Consider the following 25,437-nt stretch of genomic DNA (forward strand, 5'->3'; position numbering starts at 1 on the left):
ACCCGTCCTTATATGAAATAAGGAATCGTTCCTAAGTGGAAATTAAATGTTGTGTTGCGTATTGAACCAATACGGAATATATATACTGTAAACAGATACATTTCTATGCATTTTAGGACTTTGGGGATGTCCCTTTTTTTTTCATCGCCGAGGGGGGGGGGGGGGGGGGGGGGTGGCGTCCCTTATTTCTGAAAGGTGGCAACCCTACTTTAGAAACAGATCTCAAAAGACTGCGCCATTTCTTTCTCAAAGACAATAAAAGTAGACCAATTGAACTGACCAGGGATTGTTGCTCCGGTCCAGCCCCCTTGCTCTGGATAGCAGTCCAGCTGTTGCAGCCTCAAACTCTTTGTGTTCATTCCCATGTTTCATCTTCAAATGTTTTATCAGGTTCAGGGTATTGAAACTGGCCAATTTAACGCCAAACTTTCAGCCCTAATATAGCATGCAGCCATTTTACTCGGAGATTCTATGCTGAAATATTTTCAGATCGCCGCCATTTCTCCTGATTTGTTTTTCTTCCATATAAAAAAATCTGCCCCGGCATTGGTTAAGAGCAGCTATTGGCCCGCTCCCATTGGTCTGGAGCAGGCCAATAGCGATAGCCACTTGGCATGCAAAATGATCACGTGTCATCACACAACACAGAGACAGAATGTAATGAGGAAAAAAGGCTGCAGTCAAGTGTTACAATACTGGACCGGTAAATGGTATCAGCGCCCTCTTTGTTGGTACTCGCCGATACCGATATCACAATTTTAGTGCGGGATCGGCCCCCCTGCGGATACTGGTATCGGTATTGGTGCATCATCAGTTTTGACCCCTGAGCTAATGGGGAGGCACTGTTTAGCTTCATTTAATGTTGAAGCTGAGAAGTGCAATAGAACGTAGGCTGAACTCAAGCTTCTTGTGCATCGATATTTTCACCATTTGCTGAAGACCAATAAAAAGCGGGTCGCGGTTTGGTCTACGCGTACATTTACTTCGCGATGATCATGTATCTGATGCCGGGGGCACCATACGACATAAACCGACCCTTTAACCTTGTATCGTATTTCAAGTCCCCGCCTAAATTTGCCACAATTTATAGCCTGACCTTGAATGGTGTCCAATCTTAGCGGCGCTTGACAAAATGACAGCGTGCGCTCATCCATTGGCCGAGCGGGAGAGCTCCTACTTCTGATGTTTGTTTACGAGTGCATCGTAAACGGCTCGTTTCGGAGAGCGCGACAACTGTAACGCCATCCGGAAAGTGGCGGTATACAAGCCAAGGTCAAAAGCACCACTTGGATATTTAACATTGATGTGATTATGGTGTCAAATGTCTTGATGTTCATCACCTTATTGGCTGCCATTGACAGTGAGCAGAGTAGCTATAAAAATCTATCTTGTTTTACCATTGTTGTTTTTGGCCGCCCTTTTCATTTTGTCTTAGTCTTTTGGACGAAAATACTTCTTAGTCTCATATTTTAGTCATTTCAAAATGTTTTCGTCTAGATTTAGTTGACAGTTACTCAAAATGCTCTTGTCTATAAAAGTTTGAGTCCAAAAAAAATAAAGGTTTCCAACAGTTTCGAATGAACATGAACACAGATGAGCACATATTGTAGCCAACAGCAAATTTGTGATGATAAAACAGGAACTGTAAGTCAAAAAAAAAAAATTATGTATAAATATATATATGGCAGAAAACACAGACAAGACTGAAAAAAAAGGTTTCTGCTCTTGCATTCCTCTTTAAAAGAAACTGCTGTATTTTAAGCCAAAACAACTGTTGTGTTTGATAGAACAATATGTCCATATGCTGTCATAGCAGATTCATGGCGCATGAAGCCCCCAAACTATTTTCAATTTTTTCGTTTAACCCTGGGAACCCCCATTTACAGACGTCGCGCAACCGCTTTTGTTTCAACCTAGTCATAAAAAGAAGGTAGGTAATCGTATTTATTATTCGAAATGTCTGTCATTTTTAGCTTAGAATCATTAACTGATGTCTAATATTTACTTTAAAAAAAAAAAGAAAAAAAAAATCTAAAAAATTATTCCCTCGCATACAGTATTTTAAACTTTTAAACAAATGACGTCACAATGAAAAAATTGGCGTCTGCAAAAAAGTCACGGAAATATACCTCATAACTATGGCTTAATTGTATTTTTTTCGATACTGTCGCATTTTCCCCAATATTTTTGGTGATAAATAATCGATCCAAACAAAAAAAAGAAAAACAAAAAAAAACGTTTAAAAGGGTAAATATATGAAAATGAAACTCTCAACCACTCCTCGATGTCTGCGATTTCTGCATGGCGACCCTTGTTATATGTTTCACCCATAAAATCCCCCAAAAATCCAGCTGTGGCCATTCACAGCTTTGTCTTGAAAGTATGCGATAATATCTCGTTAAAGTTATGGCGTCTGTAATTCTGCTCTCGTGTGCTCTCGCCTCCAGATAGGGTTTAGCTGTTTAAAAAACATTTTTTTTTAAATGCCCTCCTGTTCAAAATGTTTCCTCCCCCAGAAAATTTAGATTTTAAGCTTTCCAATGATGTATCACACATGCATATCGGACGATTTTGAAATTTGGCCAAATTGGGGGAACTTCAAGTCACCTGAGTGATTTCCGCCATATATATCTGAGCATGTAACATCCTTTAGACCAGTGGTCTCCAACCCGGTCCTCAAAGGCCCTCAGTGGGTTGTGGTTGTTGTTCCTGCCGATCCAGCACAGATAGTTGAACCAATGAGGTTTCTGCTAAAACAAGCAGCACCTGACTGCAGTCAACTGATTGCATTTGTAAAACACCAGATTGGTGAAAAAGTGATGTCATTTGTCTGGTTGGAATGAAATCCTGCACCCACAGCGGGCCTTTCAGGACCCGGCTGGAGACCACTGCTCTAGACTTACTGACCAGAAGAGCTAAGTGGCTCTGCTTTAGACCAGCCACTGTTTTACCAGGACACCTCGACACTCTGGAGCTAATGCTAATGCTAAGGGTTACATTTAGCATCTGATGATCACTCAACACAGACCGTTAAAGGCTAAAGCAACATTGCATATTCTCTCTTGCCAAGATAAGAAAACAAATCTTAGCATGTTTTCAAACAAGCAAGATGGAACGCAGCCTAGCTTGAGACACATGCTAGCACATCTCATGAGTGACACGACCCAAACACTGCTACGATGGAAGCTGATGTAAAATATGAAAATGTCTCTCATTGTGAACATACAACAGAAAAAGATGTCGCGTTTAACTGGCATTCTTCTCTATATGTTCTAGTCTCCCAAGCCACATTTTTAGCTCGTCAAGTCATCATCATGAAAAAAATGGTACCTCGACGAAACATTTTCGTTATCGTCATTGTTCATGAAAACAGCACTGGTTTTTACTCGTATTACACCAATGCCAATGCTCACACCCGGCCACATGGTATTGGCTGATGTCCAAACTGTACCGAAAAAATATACGACTACTGTAGTTGGTTTTTTTTTTTTTTACTACTTATAATTGCTGTATACTGACTTGACTGTAAAGCCATTGCTATCACACACCCACTTAACTCATGGTCTGCCATTGACAGTGCTGCTGTCATACCTTGGGTTCAAATCAAATCAAATTTATTTATATAGTCCTTTACAAAACCCGAAAGGCCCTCAAAGTGCTTTACAACAAAAACAAGGCTCAAGATAAATAAAAAGGCAGGAAAGTATTGTACAATGACATTAAGAAAAAAAATTAATGAAACAAAAACAGTGCATCTCGATAAAAGTCGGACAGCAAATAAGACAATAAAAACAATAAAATCCAAAAACATTAATAGCCCTTAAGGGGAAAAAAAACAACAAAAAAAACCAGGCTATCCTAATCTGTGTAAAAGGCGAGTCTAAAAAGGTGTGTTTTTAGCCGAGACTTAAAAAGACCTACATCCGTGGTGGTGCGGATTTTTGGGGGAAGGCTATTCCACAGCCTGGGGGCAGCAACCACAAAGGATCCGTCTCCCCACTGTTTATGTTTCGACCTCGGAACATGTAAAAGAAGCTGGCCGGCCGAGCGAAGAGTCCTGCCAGAGTTACGAAAAGTTACAATTTCCGATAAATAAAATGGAGCCTGGCCATTAATAGAATTAAAAATAAACAGTAAAAGTTTGAAATCATTTCTAAAATGGACTGGAAGCCAGTGGCGTGACGATAGCACGGCTATGTACCTGTTAAAAATCAAGCAGCAGCATTTTGGACAAGTTGCAGACGAGAAAAGTTGAGTTTTGGTCAGATTTTGCCTTGTCCATGTGATTAACCATTGATTTCACCTGCTGCGGCCTGCTCCTTGTGTCTTGACCAATCCGCTGCCTCTTGTATCAACCACCTGTGTCTCATTGTCTTGTTACTCCATGTCTGTATTCAATGTGCTTTCTCTCCTTATTCGCTCGCTGTCCATCCAAGCGATATCCTGTCAAAGCCTTTGAGTTGATATTCCTGAGTTCACAAGAAAGTTACAATTCCTGCTCTTTTGTTGTCTGTACTCTGCTTTTTGTTAACTGACACGAAATCATTTTTGAGTTTCCCGCTGCCCTGCCTTGCCTCCTTTTGTTGTTTCCCCGCGTTGGGTCCATTCCAAAACCTGACAGCCGGACGTCCAAACCATTTGAATTAGGGACAGGGTTTGGAGTTAGCGTTTGTTCATTTGCCGCCACCTCCTGCTTCAAATGCATCGGACATCTCATAGTGATGGACTCATTTAAATTCACAGCAAAATCACAAGTGGATGTCTATTGTCACCTCGCGAAGGGCAACAAGCGCCCCTTTTATTACGGCGGGGCGCGGCGCTGGCGGCCATCTTGGGTAGGGACGACCGTTAGTCGGAAACTGGAAATTTCTTAGCCCTCCCCAATACCGATGACCTCATTTTAGTGCCGTATCACTACCGATTCTGGTAAAAACACTCAATTTTACAAAAAAAACTCGAACACATCGGCAATCTATTAATGCTATTTCATGGATTACCTCCTTGATGGCAGCGAATGAGTTAAGCCGGCAATAACTTGATGCAACTTTTTTCTTGTACGCCGACTGAGGTTTTCCCTCGCTGAAAGTGGCTCAGAGTTTCCTGGATGGTCAAGGCATTTCGAGGTAAAATGTAAGAATACGTAGCACTCACAACTCAAACACGAGAGTGGAAATTCTTGCAAAACCGGACCGACGTCAAATACTTTAGAATCAACAAACTCTTACATCAGTTTGTGGTTTGGGACGGATTTATAGTCAGAATTATAGGACGGTGACACTCTCTTTCTCTTGGCATTCCAAACTAGTGGAGCCCTGTTTGAGAGCAGACTTGAGCCTAAGCAGGCACATTCAGTGATATTTGCTAATGTGGGCCCTTCACTTTTGCCCCAAAACTTCATCACTCTTTCTCTCGTCATCATATCACCTACCCTGCAAATTGGGAGTCAAATAGGCTAATCCGTTATCGAGTTGGCGCAAAATTCCTTCTCTGACCTCGATGACGCCCAAACGGAATCATCTCTGCCGTTTCCTATCCTGCAGGATTAATGATGATCCCTTTATTCGTTCTGGAGTTATCGCGAACGCAAACGAGCAGACCTACGGAAGCACAACCTTCCGTGGATTTGTGAGGATAAAGACATACAACTGAAAACTCATAAATGTTTAATATAACTTTTGTGATGGCAGATCATTTGAGAAGTATGAGGCACACGTGCTCACCGACACACTCTTTACTTTTTGACTTCTTTATCTAAGGTTAAGAGTTTGCTGCTCGTGACGTGTGCAATGATCTGGAAAAGGTTCAGAGAGAATTGCTGAGGTCGCCGATCAATCTTGTTCGACATTTACACAGTGACAAGAAAAGATTTTATCTTTATTATTTGTTGTCTGGTTTTAAGTTTCCGTAAATGCTAGCGTTGCACCGATTCCAAACCTCGGCCGTATTGGCATCAGCTGATACCCAGACTGTAGCCATATATTTACATACAGTACATTACTTGCGCTGGCTTGTCTGGCCCAAGGTTTGTTAAATCGACACACAAGAAAGCTGGAAATCAGGGCTTACCCATGAATTCAGTGGTTCCGCACCTTAGGCTGCATGTTGTTTCATTTTGCTCCCCCGAAAAATGTTTCTTAAAAATTTCAAACAATTGAAGACACGTCATTCTCAGGCCCAGACTATGTTCCAAAAACACACATCACTTTTGAAAGTACTGTAGTCTTATTAACCTTTTTTCCATTGTCCATTAGCTTTAAAGTGTTTTAACTCTTTAATGACTTCAATCTTGTGATACTACTAGGGTTGTCAAACGATTACATTTTTTAATCGTAATTAATCGCATGCCCTGCGATCGGCTGACAACCAGTTCGGGGTGTACTCTGCCTACTGCCCATAGTTAGCTGGGATAGGCTCCAGCACCTCCGCGACCCTCGTGAGGAAAAGCGGCATGGAAAATGAATGAATAACTAATTGCAATTCAAACCATCTCTAAAATATGCCATATTTTTCTGTAAATTATCCTTGGAATGGAAAGATAAGACACAAGACGGACATAAACATTCAACATACTGTACATAAGTACAGTATTTGTTTATTATAACAATAAATCCACCAGATGGCATTTACATTATTAACATTTATGTGTATTTTGCATAGCTATTTGATTGGGAATGCCAGTTCTCTTTGCATTGAGCGCTTTTCTTTTTGTGAACATTTGTTTTTTTTTGAGCGATAGGAATATTATTTTTGTTGTGCTTTCACTAAATGATACTGTAGCGACTTAACTGTTCCGCCCAAATGCATGATGGGAAGTTGGCCACCCATGACTGTCAGCGGTGGCTGCAAATGGTATACAGTATGTTCTGCCAAATAGTATGTTCTGCATGGTGTTCAATTAGGTGTGTTAACAAAAAGAACGTCTCCTGCTCATAGGCGGAGTTTGCCTTTTGGGGCAGGGGGGGGCACAACATGTTGATGACCCCGAAACGCAGTGTCAGCAATAAAATTAACTTACAAGAATATCTAAAATAATAAGTTGACAATGAGCGGTTTTTGTTTCCCATCACTCTTGAGGGGAATTCTAAATCGGGCTGCCTAGGCAGTACTTTTCGCCAAGATTGTCATCCATGGAATTTGGTACGCCCGCCGGTGTCGTGCCAATGTAGTTACCCCAGTCAAAATTGTATCCTCTGGGCAGAGCCATATGGAGGTAGTTTTGTGTCTTTATTATTCAATCAAAAAAAAGTTTCTTCAATTAAAAAAAAAAAAAAAGTTGCTTCAATCAAAATACATATTTTCAACCAAAAAAAAGTCGATTCAATTAAAAAATATATAATAATAATAAAATGCAAAAGTAAATTTGAAACTAAAAAAAAAAAAAAAAAAAATGCATGTGACAGCTATTTTTCTTTTATTATTATTATTATTATCTTTTTTTTGTTTTGTTTTGTTAAATTGAAGTAATGTTGATTTGTGTTTGGGCCACATTTTGGCTAGGACATTTTTCTCTTTATTATTCAATCAAAAAATATATATAGATTTTCAAAAAGAAAAATCACTTCAATCAAAAAAAGAAACATTTCAATCAAAGAAAAAAGTTTTTGAACGTCAAAAAAAAATTTGAGATTGAAAAATTTGCATATGAACACTTAATTTTTCATTGAAAAAGTTTTCTTTGATTGAAGCAATCGTTTTTGTGTTAGGGCCACATTATGATTAGGACATTTGTATCTAAATCATTCAATCCCCCAAAAAGTTGCTTCAATCAAAAAATAATATTTTCAATCAAAGAAAAAAAATCATTTTTAAAAATATTTTTTTCTGTATTTTATATATGAAGATAATGGATGGATGGATGGATGGATGGATGGATATATATATATATATATATATATATATATATATGTTATATGCAAAGCAAATGACTGTCTAAGGTGCTCGAAAAATAATTTCGACCCATTATAGAATTTTTTTTTTTTGTTCATTTCATTCATTTTTGTTGCAGTTTTATTGCTTTACAACTTATATATATGTATGTATATATAGGAAAGTCAATTACATGCAATGACACTTTTCGACCACCAGGGGGGGGGCCTGTCCCCCCTGCCCCCCACTTAAAATCCGCTTATGCTCCTGCTCCTCCCAAATGCATGATGGGAAGTTGGGCAACCATGACTGCTAGTAGTGGCTGCCAAAGGTTAAGGCAATAAAAGGCGCGGTCCAATGAACGCCTGTATCCACTCACATTCCTCTGCCTTTTCGCTCTCAATGTTCTAAAACGGCGTCATTGTTAACTGTTTGAGGCAACGCATGAACGGGTCATTAGGTCCATGCGTTAATTGCGTCAAATATTTTAACGCGATTCATTAAAAAAATGAATTACCGCCCGTTAACGCGATAAATTTGACAGCCCTAGATATTAGGAATCATGAAAATAAAATGAAGGAAATGAGTACTCTCTGATATTTTTTTTACTTTGGACATTATAGAAACACTCATTAACAGTACAGATTGTTTTGTGTCAACGACTGCTGAGGAAACGCTAACGGAGCAGCCGTGCCCACCGAGCACTTCCAAGTCACAGCCCTGGAAGTATTTCCCCCCTTACGGTGCCCCTGCTGATAACTGGCTAACTTATTACAGGTTCAACCTCACGTGTCGGAGCCGTAGACAAACACTTTTCAGCCACAAAGGTCGCCACATTTCAAGCAGGGGTTTTCATACCTTTTGGGTCCATGGAATGGTCGCTTCCAGACTAGGTGAACACAGATTTGCTGAGATGGCAGATAAAGGAATCACACATTGATCATGTGGCCCTTCAAAATTCAATGAAAGATCTTTAAATGGACTGATCACTAACAGTCCCACTTCAAACAGATCTGACGTCTAGGGCCGGCCGCATGACTTCAATGAATGTACGGCGGCCTAACCGTGAGCATAACTTCGACAAAATAGCAGTTGGACACCGAGCGAGAGAAGCAATGCGGCCGGCCGGTTGCTAGAGTTGAAACCTTTTTTGAGATACAGAGCTCAGGTTGCGTGGTGATATATAATATTTGGCAGAAGTACGAGGCAGCTCGCACCCTGATAGTAGACTGTGATATTTACCTCACGCGGGACCGCTTATGTTGTAACCCTTGCTCCGGGTCAAGGGTGAATCTGCGACATGAATGTGTGAGGAATGTTCCACGCAAGGCAGCTGAACCTGACTGTGATTTACACACACAAAACAGCAATTCAATGTACGCTAGGCCTACGGTCATTTGGAGTTACGCGATATGTTCTACACGCAGAAAAAGTGATGTAAATGATCTGTAAGCCGCTAGATCAAAGTGACTGCACCTATTTTTCTAAATGACCGATTAGATAGAAAGAGAACACAAGGCCATTATAGGGCAAGTGACAATTTTTGCTCATTGAAAAACCAACCTCATACGTGGACATCATGTAGGCCATGATATTAACATTTGGCCTATGTACTGTATATGTCCATAAATATTGAGGCCAGGTCTCCGTTGTAATTACTACTGACCAAAAGTATTAGCACCACTGCAATTTTGTCAGATAATGTTCAATTGGAAATGATTGCAATTACAAATGCTTTGGTAGTAATAATGTCTTCATTTATTTTGCTTGCAATGGGAAAAAAAAAATGAAATCATTATCATTTTCCAAAAATTAGCCGGACAAAAGTATTGGCACCCTCAGCCCTATACTTGGTAGTACAACCTTTAGACAAAATAACTGCGAGCAACCATCTTCGTTTCAGTTTCTTACAGTGCTCTGCTGGAATTTTAGACCATTCTTCTTTGGCCAACTGCTTCAGGTCTCTGTGATTTGAAGAGTGCCATTTTCAGATCTCTTCACAGGAGTCAGGTCTGGACTCATTGTTGGCCACTTTAGAAGTCTCCGGTGCTTTCTCTCAAACCATTTTCTAGTGCTTTTTGAAGTGTATTTGGGTCATTGTCCTGCTGGAAGACCCTCGGCCTCTGAGGGAGACCTAGCTTTCTCACACTGGGCCCTACATTATGCTGCAAAATTTGTTGCCATGCACACGGTCAAGCAGTCCAGTGCCAGAGGCAGCAAAGCAACCCTAAACATCAGGGAACCTCCGCCCTGTTTGGGGACCGTGTTCTTTTCTTCGAAGGCCTCTATTTTGATGCCTTTTCCCAAACAGCTCTACTTTTGTCTCATCTGACCAGAGAACATTCTTCCAAAATGTTTTTGGCTTTCTCAGGTAAGTTTTGGCAAACGCCTGGCTTATTTATGTCTCTGGGTCAGAAGTGAGGTCTTCCTGGGTAGAATAGAGTCGCTTTTCATTCAGACGCCGACGGATAGTACGGGTTGACACTGTTGTACCTTCGGACTTTTCTTTTCCGTCCACATCGAGGGAGGTTAGCCACAGTGCCGTGGGCTTTACACTTATTGATGACACTGCGCACTGTAGACACAGGAACATTCAGGACTTGTAGCCTTGAGATTGCCCGTGCTTCCTCACAATTTTGTTTCTCACGTCCTCAGACAGTTCTTTGGTCTTCTTTCTTTTCTCCGTGCTCAATGTGGTACACACAAGGACACAGGACAGAGGTTGAGTCAACGTTAATCCATTTTAACTGGCTGTAAGTGTGATTTAGTTATTGCCATCACCTGTTATGTGCCACAGGTAAGTAACAGGTGCTGTTAATTACACAAATTAGAGAAGCATCACATGAATTTTCAGAGGGCGCCAGTACTTTTGTCCGGCCCATTTTTTTGAGTTTTGTGTAAAGTGATCATGATTCAATTCTCCCCCCCCCCCCATTCTTTTTTCTGTTTTTTCATTGCAAGCAAAATAAATGAAGATATTACATTTGTAATTGCAATCATTTTCTGGGAGAAATTGAGCAATATCTGACAGAATTGCAGGGGTGCCAATACTTTTGGCCAGCAGTGTATTAAAATTTGCTAAACAAGTGTGGCCTATGAATTTTGGATGTCCATAATAATTGAGGCCAGGTCTCAGTTGTAATTATTTTATAATCATATCATATACACACACACATCTCCCCCCCCCCCGAATAAATACAATTATAAATGAAAACAAATGCTAATGCCTCCAGGTAACACTAAAGTTCTTTTACGATATCTCTTTACTCATTGCCAACGATAGACGTCCCATTCATTGAAACTGGGAGGACTGACCGTGAACGCTCACGTTTCAGTGCCATTGACGGCAGCGAATGAACGGTCCCACAGCAAATGGAATAGACGTCAATGAAAGCCCTATATAAACTTTGGCTTTGGGATTTGCGCAATAGGAAAGGTTTTCCGGCAGAAAATCAGGCAGAGTTTGCCCGGGTTACAGCTACTACATTGCTTGGATTCCATTTTTTCCCCCTTGCAGATGTTTTACGCCTTTCCCTTGAGTTATTTGCACTCAGCTTCAGCGTGCGGGCCAGCATCTTGGTGCACCCTTGTGCTGTCAATTTAGATTCTTTGCTATCCATAAATCACCATCTTTGGGAATCAAACATCACATGCTGCTCATATGACAGGGATTCTTCACGGTCAGCTCTCCTTCTCTGGGACGACGGCACTTGTCGGCTGTAGCAATTAGCTCTGAAATGTATAAATAGCCAATGATCGCCGCCGGCCCCAATGGATTGGACGTCGGCCGCTGTCCAATCCATTTGGGCGCAAACCACGAGTCTGCCGTGCTGCCTGTAATCATCTCCTCATTGGAAATGATGGAAATTGAATGAAGGAGCCATTCCAGATTTAAATTAAGTTGTACGAGTGAAAGGCGATTCATCTAGCCATTTTCTACTGGGCTCACGGCGGCACGTTGTCTAATAGGTTACCTTGTTTGCCTGACAGTTCAGAGGTCGCGGGTTCAAATCCGGGCTTCGGCCTCCCTGCGCGAAAACACTCAAAATTGTCCTTTGGTGTGAACTGGCGTGTTGTTGTTTGTCTATTTGAGCCCCGCGACTGACCGGCGACCCGTTCGGGGCTCTCACACAGAGTCCGCTGGAATAGGCTGCAGCGCACCCAAGACCTCAGTGACATCGAGTGGTGAGACAGTACTGTATTTCAAAGACAAAATTAAAAGCATCACTCTTCAACGAAAAGTAATATTAAAAAATATATATATCAGCAAACCAGAAAAAAAACACCGTGTCAATACAGAATCGGTTGATACCAGACAGCCGGGAATCGGTATCAGGAAGCAAAATATTCTATCGATCCAAACTGGCTTTTGGCTTAAAGTGCGTGCGACAGGGTAAAACAAAACAAAAAAAATCCTAAATAGCATTATTATGTGAATTAGAATCATATTTAGAGACGATTCGACTATATACAACAATTTGGCAAAGCGCAGCTGACGAGCAATTACTCTTTTAATCTGCCGTTTAGCCCCGCCTGTCATTATAGTGCTCTTGGGTCCCCAGCTGGAGGATGACGTCGGCACGGTCACGATTTCATCTGATTTAGAATTCAGCCCATTGAGGAGAAAGATTCAGAACGGGGAAAATGCGACGAAGAGAGCTGCAAAATGTCATTGAGCCCTCTACTCCAATATTTTTACAGAATATTCTTTTTATCTAAGTATTTTTCCCCAATTGCTAAATAAATGGTATGGTCATGACAAATAACAGTCGTGTGCTGAATGGAATATGAAATATTCAAAATGCATTTATTCAGTACAACAGGGCAAAATTACTGCATAATGGTCAAAAACTCTCGACTTCTTGCACTTCCCGAACGATACTTTATGGCACCAGTGTCATCATTTCCCTGCCCCGGCTTCGGAGAGTGTAAACATACCAGGAGGCGTGATGGCTAGCCAACATGCTAACACGAACCGAGCGGCGTTTCCAAGTCTTAGTTTCGCCTTTCGAAAACAAATCACACAAAACCACCCCCTGATCATGCCACATGGCGGCGGGGTTGATGGTCTTTACCGATCGAGCAAGTTTCGGCTCGTCGTTCCCTGCAGGAGTGCTTGTTGCCGGTGACGAAGCTGGAGAGTGACCGACGGACAAACCGGCCGACGTCGGAGGAGCGCGTGGCTGCCCGAGCCCAACCCGAGTATAGTGGTCTATTGCCGGGCAGAGGGGGCTGGAAATCTGGACCATATGGAGAAACGCAGATGAGAGTGGGTGCCTGCACGAGCATAAGCCGAGTATACCGCGCTTTCGGCGGGCACGTGTAGAGGACCGAGGAGGGTGTGCGACAAGCCGCCGCTCGTCGGCCGATTGGCCTTTTCGGTGGACAAGGAGCATTGTCAGCCACAAAATGCAAGCCACTTCCTTATTAAAACGTGTGCTATGATACCAGTATTTCACATAATACAAAACACCACGTTTACTCAATTCCTCGTAAGTCCAATGGTCCCACAGTTGTCAGACTTGTTTTGGCCAATCTCTGCGTTGAACAGGAACTTTTTCAAACCCTAAAAGGCTCACACGCCTCTCCCTGGTGCGGCAACAAAACCCTGCAGCACATTGGGCTGGCTTGATGCGAATAATAAATGAATCTGCTGAATCCGCAGTCCATCTGCATGCTATAAAGCTATGGTGTCTTGTGAGACGCTGACCCGGGTGACGTGGCATTCGTCCTAAATCCAGGAAGTGAATCATTGTCATGGCGCAGGATTCAAAAATTGAATATATAAATCGATCGAATACACATATCCAAGCGGTCCATTTCACTCAGGAGCATAGAATACCGCGTGAAATATGAAATAAACATGCTTTTTGCTGTCGTAGGTGCTTTTAAAGCGCATCTGGTATGCAGTACGTCCCTTTGGCTTCTGCATTTTGGCCTGTTTCACTGCCACATCTTTCGTTCTACCTACCTCTCTTTCCGTGTTTTTCCCGCGTGTCCCCCAGCCGAAGCCGGTGTCCGAGGTTGGCCTTTCTCCTGCATCATGGGCGCAAACACCGGAGCCACTGTTTACATTTCAGTGACATTAAACAACAGCCCAGCTCACTTTGTGTCGAGTTTCTACAGAGAGCAGAGGGGCCAATCCAACAGTGACACATGCTAGCAAGTATCTCCTATGTAACAGAATCATAAAATTGCCAGATTTTATTAGAAGTAGCCAAACATTTGCTCGCATACCAATAGCCTATATATTAGATAGATAGATAGATAGATAGATAGATAGATAGATAGATAGATAGATAGATAGATAGATAGATAGATAGATAGATAGATAGATAGATAGATAGATAGATTTATTAACAGACTCAAGGTCCAACAACACAACACAACAATAGATTAAAAGACAAAATAAAATAAAGAAATGGTAAAACAATAACACAGCACTGGGTCTCCTAACGACCCACATTTAAAAGGCACGTATACCAGTGCTTCCAAAACTGAGACAAGTAGCGTGTATATTGAATGCAAGCCTATTTCATCTGCTTTTGGTCCCACTCGCTGCTTTACTCACAGCGTGCGAAATCTATTTCTTAACATAGTTTTATCAACCGCATCAAGTTAGGTTAATTATTTTGATGGCGTGTATGTGTTTTTCATCATTTTGCATGTGTCCCTCCCTGTTGCCACGTGACAAAAGAAAGCTTGATGTTTTCAGTGACGCCACGACTGTTTTGGAAGCGTACGGCTGTTGCAGATGTACAAGTTTAGGACGGGTTTTTTTTTCCCAACTGTTTCTGTGGCATTGCCAATGATAGACATCCAGTCGAGTGGCTCTTTCGTCCTTCTGCTACGAGTTTGTGTCTGATTTTTGAACCTTCGTTCGCAGCCGACCCTCCAACTTTCAACGGATAGAATGTCTACTAGTGATAAACCTATTTCGATTCACAGCAGAAGTGGGAAAAGACCTTTCTTGTCTTTCATTCCCATCTGAGTCAATGCATTGATATCGAAATGATGTCCTTACCATCCCGTTTCTTTAAAGTACAATTTTATCGATGTCAAGTGGCGCAGTTGGTAGCCGGAGTTGTCCTGGGACCGAAGGGTGAGCGGTTCGATTATCGGCTACCGTTGCCCTCTGATGCAGCTTTGAATTTCATAACACTTTGTGTAATGACAATAAAGACATTCTATTCTATTCTATTTGAAAGGGTACAGTGGTATGAAGAGTATCTGAAGCTTTTGGAATTTCTCACATTTGTGCATAAAATCATCACCAAATGTGATCTGATCTTTTTCAAAATCACACAGATGAAAGCACAGTGTCTGCTTTCACTAAAACCACCCAAATATTTATAGTTTTTCATATTTTAATGAGTATACAAACAATGACAGAAGGGGAAAATAAGTAAGTGATCCATCACATTTAATATTTTGTGGCCCACCCGTTGGCAGCATTAACATCAACCAGACGCTTCCTGTAGCTGCAGATCCATCTGGCACATCGATCAGGACTAATCTTGGGCCATTCTTCTCTACAAAACAGCTGTAGTTCAGTCAGATTCCTGGGATGTCTAGCATGAATCACTGTCTTTAGGTCATGCCACAACATCTTAAAGTCCAGACAGTGACTTGGCACTCCAGAACATGTATTTAGTTCTTCTGAAGTTGATTTACTTCTGTGTTTTGGATCGTTGTCTTGTTGCAGCATCCATCGTCTTTTTAGCTTCAACTGTCTGATGGACGGCCTCAGGTTTTCCTGCAAAACATTTGAATCTATTCTTCCATTAATGATTGCAAGTTGTCCAGGCCCAGAGGCAGCAAACAGCCCCAAATCATGATGCTCCCTCCACCATGCTTCACAGTGGGGATGAGCTGTTGATGTTAGTGAGCTGTTCCATTTCTAATCCACACATGATGTTGTTGTCTCTCCTAAACAATTTGACTTTGGTTTCATCGGTCCACAAAATATTTTGCCAAAACTTCTGCGGAGTGTCCAAGTGCCTTTTTGCAAACATTAAACGAGCAACAATGTTTTAGTTTTTTTTTTTTTTTTTTTTTTGTGAGAAGCGGCTTCCTCTGTGGAGTCCTCCCATGATTACAATTCTTGGCCATATCTTTACATATAGTTGACATATTGGCCTGTGCCAGTGATTTCTGTAAGTCATTAGCAGACACTTTTTTACCTCTCTGAGTAGTCTGCGCTGAACCCTTAGCATCCTCTTTGGTGGACGGCCACTCCTTGGGAGAGAAGCAACAGTGCCAAACTCTCTCCATTTGTAGACAACATCCAGACTTTGAGATGGTTTTGTATCCTTTCCCGGCTTTATACAAATCAACAATCCTTGATTGCAGGTGTTCAGACAGCTCTTTTGACCGAGCCATAATGCACATCAGACAATGCTTCTCATCAAGACAATTCTTACCAGGTGTGTGTTTTATAGAGGGTAGGGCAGCTTTAAACCATTCATCAGTGATTGGGCACACACCTGACTTAAATTGTATGGTAAAAATTGGTTTCAATTGCTCTTTCAGTCTCCTTAAGCAGAGGGTTCACTTCCTTATCCCCCCCCCTCCCCCCCTCTGTCATTGTTTGCATACGTCATTAAAACCTGTGAATGTGTGGTTTTAGTTATAGCAAACACTGTTTTTTCATCTGTGTGATTTTGACATAGATCAGATCACATTACATGGTGATTTTATGCAAAAATGTGAGAAATTACAAAAGGGTCAGATACTTTTTCATAGTTACACAGTTAGCCCTAAGAATAAAGGAGAAATTTTTCTTCTTGCCACCACGGGAAAATGGCGCATTTGTCCTGATGTCGCCTGTGGAGGCAAAATCCATCCCGCCAATTATCCAAAAATGTTCCCAGCTTCTCTATTACGGCGTAAACCGCAGTTACTGGAAAGTTGCCCGGCCAAACATCAATAACATTCCTCTGCCTCTCACATGCACACACGCGCACAAATGCATCCACGCAGCCAAGACCCGCCCCGCCCAGGGCCGGGAGCCCACCAATGGGTGGGTTTTGCTGTAAAACAACAGGGGAATCTGCCATGTTGACATGCTGTACCCTGGTACTTTTCCACCGTCGGAGGGGATCGTAATGGCTGTATGTTTGTTTTGCGCATTTATTGCTTAACATTCCATATAGTCGAGGTACACGATGATCTTTTTTTTTTGCTTAAGTGGAGATTTAATAACACGGGGGTGAAGTAGCTCGCGCTGGATAGATTTTGGTCACAACAAGCTTCGAACAAGATTTAAAAAGCTGATATTTGCGTGAGTCATTTTTATCGATTTTGAGATCATCCAAATATTCTACAAGTGAGCTCTTTCAGCACCACTGACAATGACAGGCGTCCAATCGTGCTACGGATTTAAAATCCATTTGAAGTGGAAGGGGTGGCAGCGAATAAGAAAAAAGGCCAGCCCTCCCACTCCAAATGGATTGCATGTTGATATCTGTCAATGGCAGCTAAGGTGTTCAAAATATGTCCATTTTTAATAAAATACTAAAACTGGAATGAGATGGTACCTTTTCTCGTAGGCACCGTTTAACTGCATAATTCTAACACACTTACTATTCCCTGATTGACTATATTATCTTTTCTCGTATTTATCGATCGACTGTTTGATTATATTAAGTGTGTTAGAGTAATACAATCAGGGAATGGTATCTTTTCTAGTTTTTACTGTTTGTATTACTCTAACACACCCAATATAAAATAAATAGCACTTATCATTGCTTAAGGTAAACAAGCAGAATATAGGGCAAAAGAGATAGATACATGACACCTTCTTATCACGGAAGCCCAACGTGTGCGTCATGCAACTGACTGAGCAAGATTGACGCTGACAAGCCCACGTCTGCACCACCAACTCTGGCAATCAGTTCTCCCGGACAGTCCAGAACAAATGGCAGGACGCCCTTACACAAGGAACACTGGAGAACGCCCGATATCCAACTCATAACACGAGTGATAAGACTCCAAGAGCCCCTTTGACGCTGAGGTGGCAAAATCCACAACCCTCGTTGCCCTGACAACAGTAACTCCCGAATGCTCCTGTCCAATCCACAAAAAGATAATAATCCTAAACAACGTCCAAACACAGCCTTTTTCTGCCCATAGCCCACCCCGCGAGAGCCTTCGAAAAGACTGAATGTTTAACAAATCGTTGTCATTTTTTTCTCGGTAACCTTTTGTTGACTTGTGATACGGTGACCCTGAATCCTTGTCTGAGTTTGTTTCTGTTTCGCCTTGCCTTTTGATCGCTGTCGACCTGAATAAATGATCAACTTGTGCTTCGAAGCCGTTTTCCAGCTTTCAAAATGGAGTCCGTACAATGGGTTAAGACTAAGGTGAACGCGCAGAGTTTGGCCTCTTGGCCGGGTTTCGGGGTCTTCTTTCAAACTACATCTAAATTTGAATGGTAACGCCAACTGTTGACTCTTTCAGTGCCATTGGCGAAGCTCAGTCATTCTTCTGCTGTGACTTGAAACGAGTTTGTCACTAGTAGACGTCCAATCCATTTGAGCTGACAGCACCGTCACTACTATTGGAGGTGGACCCTTTAAAATTGTACCACTCGGCGCTGTCTAATGAAAGATCTTTTTTCACGTCTCTTTTGTTGGTTTGTTCCAAGTCAGCTGAGACATCAGTATCCACGGGGCCATTAGCATCGGCGACGGACTCCACGAAAGAATGCATGTTCAATCGTCGCCGGCTAAACGGATTAAGCATAAAGCGGAAAGCATTAGTGGGAAAACAGCTCATCTAAACAATTAGTGAGGGACAACAGGAGGATTTTCCAACTTTTCTTTCCATTTTTCAGACCAATACCCTATCATCTGGGGTGCCTTTTGTAAAGTGACACATGCAGCACACTGCTTTATTTATTTTGCGAGCAATGAAAAAACACAAAATGGGGAAAAAAATGAAATCATTATCATTTTAGACAAAACTCCAAAAATGGGCCTGACAAGGGTATTGGAACCCTTAGCCTAATACAGTACTTGGTAGCACAACCTTTAGACAAAATAATCTCGAACAACCATCAATGAGTTTCTTACAACGCTCTGCTGGAATTTTAGACCATTCTTCTTTGGCCAGCTGCTCCAGGTCTCTGATTTGAAGGGTGCCATTTTCAGATCTCTTCACAGGTGTTCTACGGGATTCAGGTCTGGCCACTTTAGAAGTCTCCAGTGCTTTCTCTCAAAGTATTTTCTAGTGATTTTTGAAGTGTGTTTTGGGTCATTATCCTGCTGGAAGACCCGTGACCTCTGAGGGAAACCCAGCTTTCTCACACTGGGCCCAAAATTTGTTGGTAATCTTCAGACTTCATAATGCCATGCACAGGGTCAAGCAGTCCAGCGCCAGAGGCAGCAAAGCAACCCCAAAACATCAGGGAACCTCCGCCATGTTTGACTGTGGGGACAGTCTTCTTTTCTTTGAAGGCCTCGTTTTTTTCACTGTAAACTATGTTGATGCCTTTTCCCAAAAAGCACTACTTTTCTCTCATCTGACCAGAGAACATTTTTGGCTTTCTCAGGTATGTTTTGGCAAACTCCAACCTGGCTTTTTTATGTCTCTGGTTCAGAAGTGGGGTCTTCCTGGGTAGAGTCCCTTTTCATTCAAACACCGACGGATTGTACGGGTTGACACTGTCGTATCCCCGGACCGCGGGACAGCTTGAACTTGTTTGGATGTTAATTGAGGTTCTTTAACCACCATCCGCACAATCTTTGGTTGAAATCTCTCGTCCATTTTTCCCATTTTTGGGAGTTTTGTGTAAAATGATAATGATTTAACTTTTTTCCCATTCTCTTTTGTGTTTTTTCATTGCTAGCAAACCAAATGAAGATATCACTACCAAAGCATTTGTAATTGCATCATTTTCTGGGAGAAATTGAGCATTATCTGACAGAATTTCAGAATACTTTTGGCCAGCACTGTAGGCATTTTTTGATCAGTCTCACGGGTTGTCAGGGACGTACGCTACGAAAGTGAACCGAACTGAAAATGCAAAAGCCAAACGGTACAATACATCCACGTGAACCGTTTTAGTGTAAAACCTGAGTTATGCTTCTGTGTTGCGGTGATGGCGTTGCGACAATGTAGACACTCCGGCGTCAATAAGCATTCGATAGTTCTGCGGCAAGGGAAGGCGTTGCTCTGTGAAAGCAGAGTTATATGCTTCTGCGGCAGACCTACGCTGTCAAGGCAGACCCGATTTACGACCCTCCGCCGTAGCCTGACGTGCCCCTCCACGGATTCCTGACTGGGCGTCACGTCAACGCGTGGTGACATGACACAAATGGACTGCGATTGGTCCGCTCAGACTATTGTTTCCGGTTCAGCCCGTAATCACCGCCATTTTCAAACATTGTTGTGTTGCACGCAAAATTGGACCAAGCCGACGAGAGTATCGTCAAAGAGGTCCGCAAGTACGACAACCTCTACAATGTGTCGTCAAGACATTATAAAGATTGCCAAATGGCAAGCAATTTGTGGAAGGAGACTGCTGAAAATACGGGGCTGGAGGCCAGCGATTGCATTAAAAAAATGGAAGAACCTCCAAGACAAGTATGTTTGTGTTCGGAAGCGAATGACCACACGAAGCGGTGACACAGTAGGTCAAAAACTGCCAGCTTTTTATCACTTTACGTCGTATTTTTGTCGTTGCACTTGATCATTTATTGTGTACATATGTTTGCTGGGAGTCTGTGATTTATTTACAAATAAAGCATAGATTTGGTGTCAAAAGACTTGTTTTAATGTTTCATTTTCAGCAACAGACAGTTCACACACTTGAACCATCATCACTGATTGAGAGTGCCACGGTGCTTTTATGATAATGTGATAACCATCAAGGCTTTTGACGCAGTTTGGGAAGTTCCACAGCCGCTATGGCTTCCCACCGGCTGGTTGTAGGACACGGCAAAAAAAAAAAAAAAAAAAAAAACGGACAAAACGCTGGACAACGCAGCTTGCCGGTTTACACCCGGTGCTAGAATTCGTAAACTGCCAATCTCTGTGCGGCATCAACAGTCTGACAGACCATCTCCACAACAGTCTTCTGTGTCGCCTGCGCCTCAACATGTATGATCAACATTTGAACATGGAACAAGCTGGATAGGAAGCTGCTGCTGGCCTTCAACCTCTCATCCATTGAGAGCTTGCTAACATACTGCGTTTCCACCGGGTACGGGAGCTGCACTGCTGTAGACATGGAGAGGCTTCAGAGGACAGTCAAGACGCCGCAGAGGATCATTGGCTGTCCTCTCCCCTCCCTGATGGACATCTACTCCTCTCGATGCCTGAGCAGAGCTCTAACATCCTCAAGGACAGCTCACATCCTGGTTCCCAGCTGTTTGAACTGCTCCCCTCTCGGAGACGCTATAGGTGTTTAAAAGCAAGAGCAAACAGACTAAGGAACAGTTTCTTTGCTAAAGCCATCTCCAACCTGAACAGCCATATGTAACACCACATCAGCCAATGTCCAACATTAATTTACATGCAATATACTATGTGCAATACTTACTGAGTGCAATATTCAATGCCTCACTGTCAACTTCTGCTACTTAACTTCTATTCACACATATTCTATGTGCAATACTTATTTACGTGCAATATGAATATGCAATTTTCAATGCCTTCACTGTCAACTGCTGCTACTTCACTTAGATTATTTGCACTTCCTAAACATAGGACTACCTCATACATATTCTATATTTACCTAGATTTGACACTTTTATCCTTGCAAGCCACTTTTGAGATTTTTACTTGCCCTGCACTGTATAAGGAGATGCTCCACAAATTCATTGTACAACTGTATAATGACAATAAAGGGCTATTCCATTCTATTGTTGTTCAATGTTGATGAGCTGAAGATCCACATTCAAGTGTTCCATCTCCGTTGGCATTGTTGTGTAACCGGAAGAAACTAGAGGAAGTCGACAAGAGTCCCTCTAAACCAGGGGTGGGCAAACCGGTCCTCGAGGGCCGCAGTGGGTCCTGGTCTTTGTTCCAACTGATTCAGCACAGACAGTTTAACCAATGAGGATTCAGTGGAAACAAGAAGCACCTGACTGCAATCAACCGATAGCACTTGTAAGAAACCAGATCGGTGAAAGGTTGGCCTCATGATGAGAATGAACAAAAACCCTCACCCACTGCGGCCCTTTGTGGAATAGTTTGCCCGCCCCTGCTCTAAACCTTGTACGGTTTTGAGAAACTCACACAACTCCACACACCTCTAGTGGCTTGGCGGTGAAAAAGGTAGACCCGGACGTCCGACACTTAAGCCGTCTGGGCGGAAACTCCCGTGAGTTGGTTCCGCATGTAGCCCTTAGCTTGCGCTGATAATACATTTTTTGAGGGGGTGGGGATCATAAAACAAACCGAAACGATACGTAAACGAATCGACCTGAAAAGGTTCAATAAATTCACACGGACCGTTGTACCCTTAGTGATCAGTGTTGTACGTGCAGTTACCACAATCTCCCTCTGCCGACGTCGAACCTGCTAGTAAATAACGTTTAGCCACGCAGATGAATGGCGTACCGCACGCATGCCATTTTCAGACCGTGACGTCGCATCGTAAAGTGGAAGTGGGACATTATAGACCCGCCCTCGCATACAAACCGTGTTAATTCTGCAATTTTTCTCCGGTAATCTTTCAAAAACGAACATGCCGATCACACATTGCTTTTTTGGAAGTTGTAGAAATGACTCTAGACATGACGACATATAAAGGATGTTTTCGTCATACGTTTCCCGAAACCAAAAACCCGGGAAGAAAAAATGTGAATGAATCAACTTGCGTGGACTTTTAATACCAGCTCGGTGAATCCATTCACATTTCATATGCAGTAAACATTTTGTTGGGTTGGCATGGTCTTTCAGAGGACAAAGAGGTAAGCCATTTTGATATTTTTAACTTATTTTTTAGCGTGTTGTTGTGCCGTGCTGCTTCCGTCTGACAATGAATGACCTGAAAAGAATGAAAATGGTATCTGACTGCCACTGTTGTTCCCTTTTCTGTTGTAAAAAAACAAAAAACCCCAAAAAACAACTTTGGTAAGGGGGAAGTGTAAATAAATTGTAGAATTAAGATTTGTTATCAATGAAAAAATTAAAACTGTTCATTGGCTGTCACTGAGTAGCATTTGCAATCGCTACACAAAACTAACTAAATTACCCCCAAGAACGGTCAGAGACGTAGGACAACCAGAGGATATAATATATAGGAAAGACAGGGCTGGTGGTAAAGGATAGCTTGTTGAAACAGGAGAATATCATTGTCAGTCGCGTGAGAAAAAGGCGTCGAATAAAAAAGCTGAGGCTATGCTAAGGTTCCTCTCGTTTTTTGTCGTCTTTTTCAGCCCTCGACACTCAAGCCATCTCTTTTAACTGAACATTTTTATGTACTTCCACATCTTTGCAAGTGAATTTGGCACAAGGGACATCATTTTCGGTGAGAATTGGTAGGTTTAGCTTTGTAAACATCTCCTTTGTACACTATTTCCATTCATTTCCCTTCGGGGACAAACGGTAGCGTGTCCTCCCTTAGCAACAGTAGCTAACGTCGTGAATATTAATGAGCGGAAGTGACGTGCTGCTTGCGGTACGCCATTGGCCGATTGTCTTGGGAAGTCCTGCGGCGCTGGCAAGTAAAATCTGCTTTTCTTCAATATGTGTAGAAAATATTTAAGGGAAGGTGACATGTTATTTCTACATTCACTTTGATAATAATAGAAAGAAAGAAAATGATGTGACTTTGGGAAAGCCAAGTATTTCCCCTTTAAGAGGCCCAAGAATAGAAGTTAGTTGCCACATGAGGGTCATGTGAATAATAATGCATGGAAGTCAACTAACTCCCTGCTTGTAAGCCTCCTCCGACGTACGTCATTAAAAGGGCTCAAAGTTCAAAACGTACAGCTCGCGTGTACTTTCCATACTTATAACAACAGCTGCGCTACGCTATAAATAAACAAGTCTGGTATCGTAGCGCTAGTCTATTTCATCCACGGGGCATTGTTTGGTTCCGTTTAGGCAAATGTTTGGTGGAGTCCCATTCTGTTTTCAAGTGCAAGGTTGTTGGAGAAGGAAGGAATGTATACGTACCTGGCCTCTTCCCTTCCCCCCCCCGGGCTATATATATGTGTGAAGACCAAACTAGTTTGAGAGTCATATTTTACTGACGTGACCTTTGATCCCTGTCAGGCAACCATGTGCCTGGGTCATGTTTTGGGACAGGCGCGTTGATATGCGTCTTGGTCCCGGCCCCGGGTCAGCCGAGTTCATCCGGGGGCGGTATTTCGACCTCGCTCTGTTTTGTACTGTATTTTCTGTACTATAAGACGCCCCTTCAATGAATGGCCCATCTTAAAAATGTTTTCATAAATGGGGAGCACGTAAAAATATTTGTATTGCGTTATGCATCCATTAGATAGAGCTGCGCTAAAGGGAATGTCATGCTGTGATTAAGCAATATTGATCCATATAAAAGGTGCATCAGATTATAAAGCGCATTGTTTGTTTCTGAGTAAATTGCAGCCTTTTAGGTGCGTTAATAAGGAAAATACAGTACATACAAAGACTAGCATTATTGAACTTGGTAATTACTACAAACCTTTTATAGGGCAAGTGACTTAATTGCTTATGTTTTTATAATGAATGATTATTGCATATTTGATTTTTTTGGTTTGTTTTTTTGGTCATTAACAATGTCTGTCCTTTCATGTAATGGTCAACCAATATACAGACTTTTCAAGAAGGAACTAGCAGAAGAAGAATCAAACTTGAAATAAATACATTTACAGTGGTATGGAAAAATTATCTGAACCTTTTGGAATCTCTCACATTTCTGCATAAAATCACCATCTAATGTGATCTGATCTTTGTCAAAATAACACAGATGAAAATACAGTGTCTGCTTTCCCTAAAATCACCCAATTATTTGTAGGTTTTCATATTTTAATGAGGATAGCATGCAAACAATGACAGAAGGGGGAAAAATAAGGAAACAAACCCTCTGCCTAAGGAGACTTAAAGAGCAATTGAAACTAGTTTTTACCAAAAATTTGAAGTCAGGTGTGTGCCCAATCACTGATGAGTGGTTTAAAGCTGCCCTGCCCACTATAAAACATACACCTGTTAAGAAATGTCTTGATGAGAAGCATTGTCTGATGTGCGTCATGGCTTGGTCAAAAGAGCTGTCAGAAGACCTGCGATCAAGGATTGTTGATTTGTATAGAGCTGGGAAAGGATCTCTAAAAGTCTGGATGTTCATCAATCGACAGTCAGAGAAGTTGTCTACAAATGGAGAGAGTTTGGCACTGTTGGTGGATGTCCACCAAAGATGACGGGAAGAGTTCAGCGCAGAATACTCAGACAGGTAAAAAAGAACCCTAGCGTGTCTGCTAAAGACTTACAGACATCACTGGCACAGTCTAATATCTTTATGCACACATAAACAATATGGCCAAGAATAGTGTTCGTGGGAGGACTCCACAGAGGAAGCCACTGCTGTCTAAAAAAAAAAAAAAAAAAATTGGGCTCGTT

At 42.0% G+C, this 25,437-nt stretch overlaps 1 protein-coding gene across 2 annotated transcripts in view; it reads right to left on the reverse strand.

Moving 5' to 3' along the window:
• The window catches only part of LOC130929793 (carboxypeptidase N subunit 2-like), a 75,315-nt gene that overhangs the window by 35,741 nt on the left and 14,137 nt on the right, over positions 1-25,437 (reverse strand). Inside the window, exon 1 of one of the 2 annotated variants that reach the window (XM_057857299.1) lies at positions 4,998-5,043. The exons of the other annotated variant lie outside the window; for it this stretch is intronic. The gene's annotated coding sequence lies outside the window, so the exon portion shown is untranslated. Of the gene's footprint in view, positions 1-4,997; positions 5,044-25,437 lie in introns of those variants that run through there. 2 annotated transcript variants of the gene reach the window in all.

The sequence above is a fragment of the Corythoichthys intestinalis genome, chromosome 14, assembly GCF_030265065.1.
Source record: "Corythoichthys intestinalis isolate RoL2023-P3 chromosome 14, ASM3026506v1, whole genome shotgun sequence".
Classification (NCBI taxonomy): Eukaryota; Metazoa; Chordata; class Actinopteri; order Syngnathiformes; family Syngnathidae; genus Corythoichthys; species Corythoichthys intestinalis.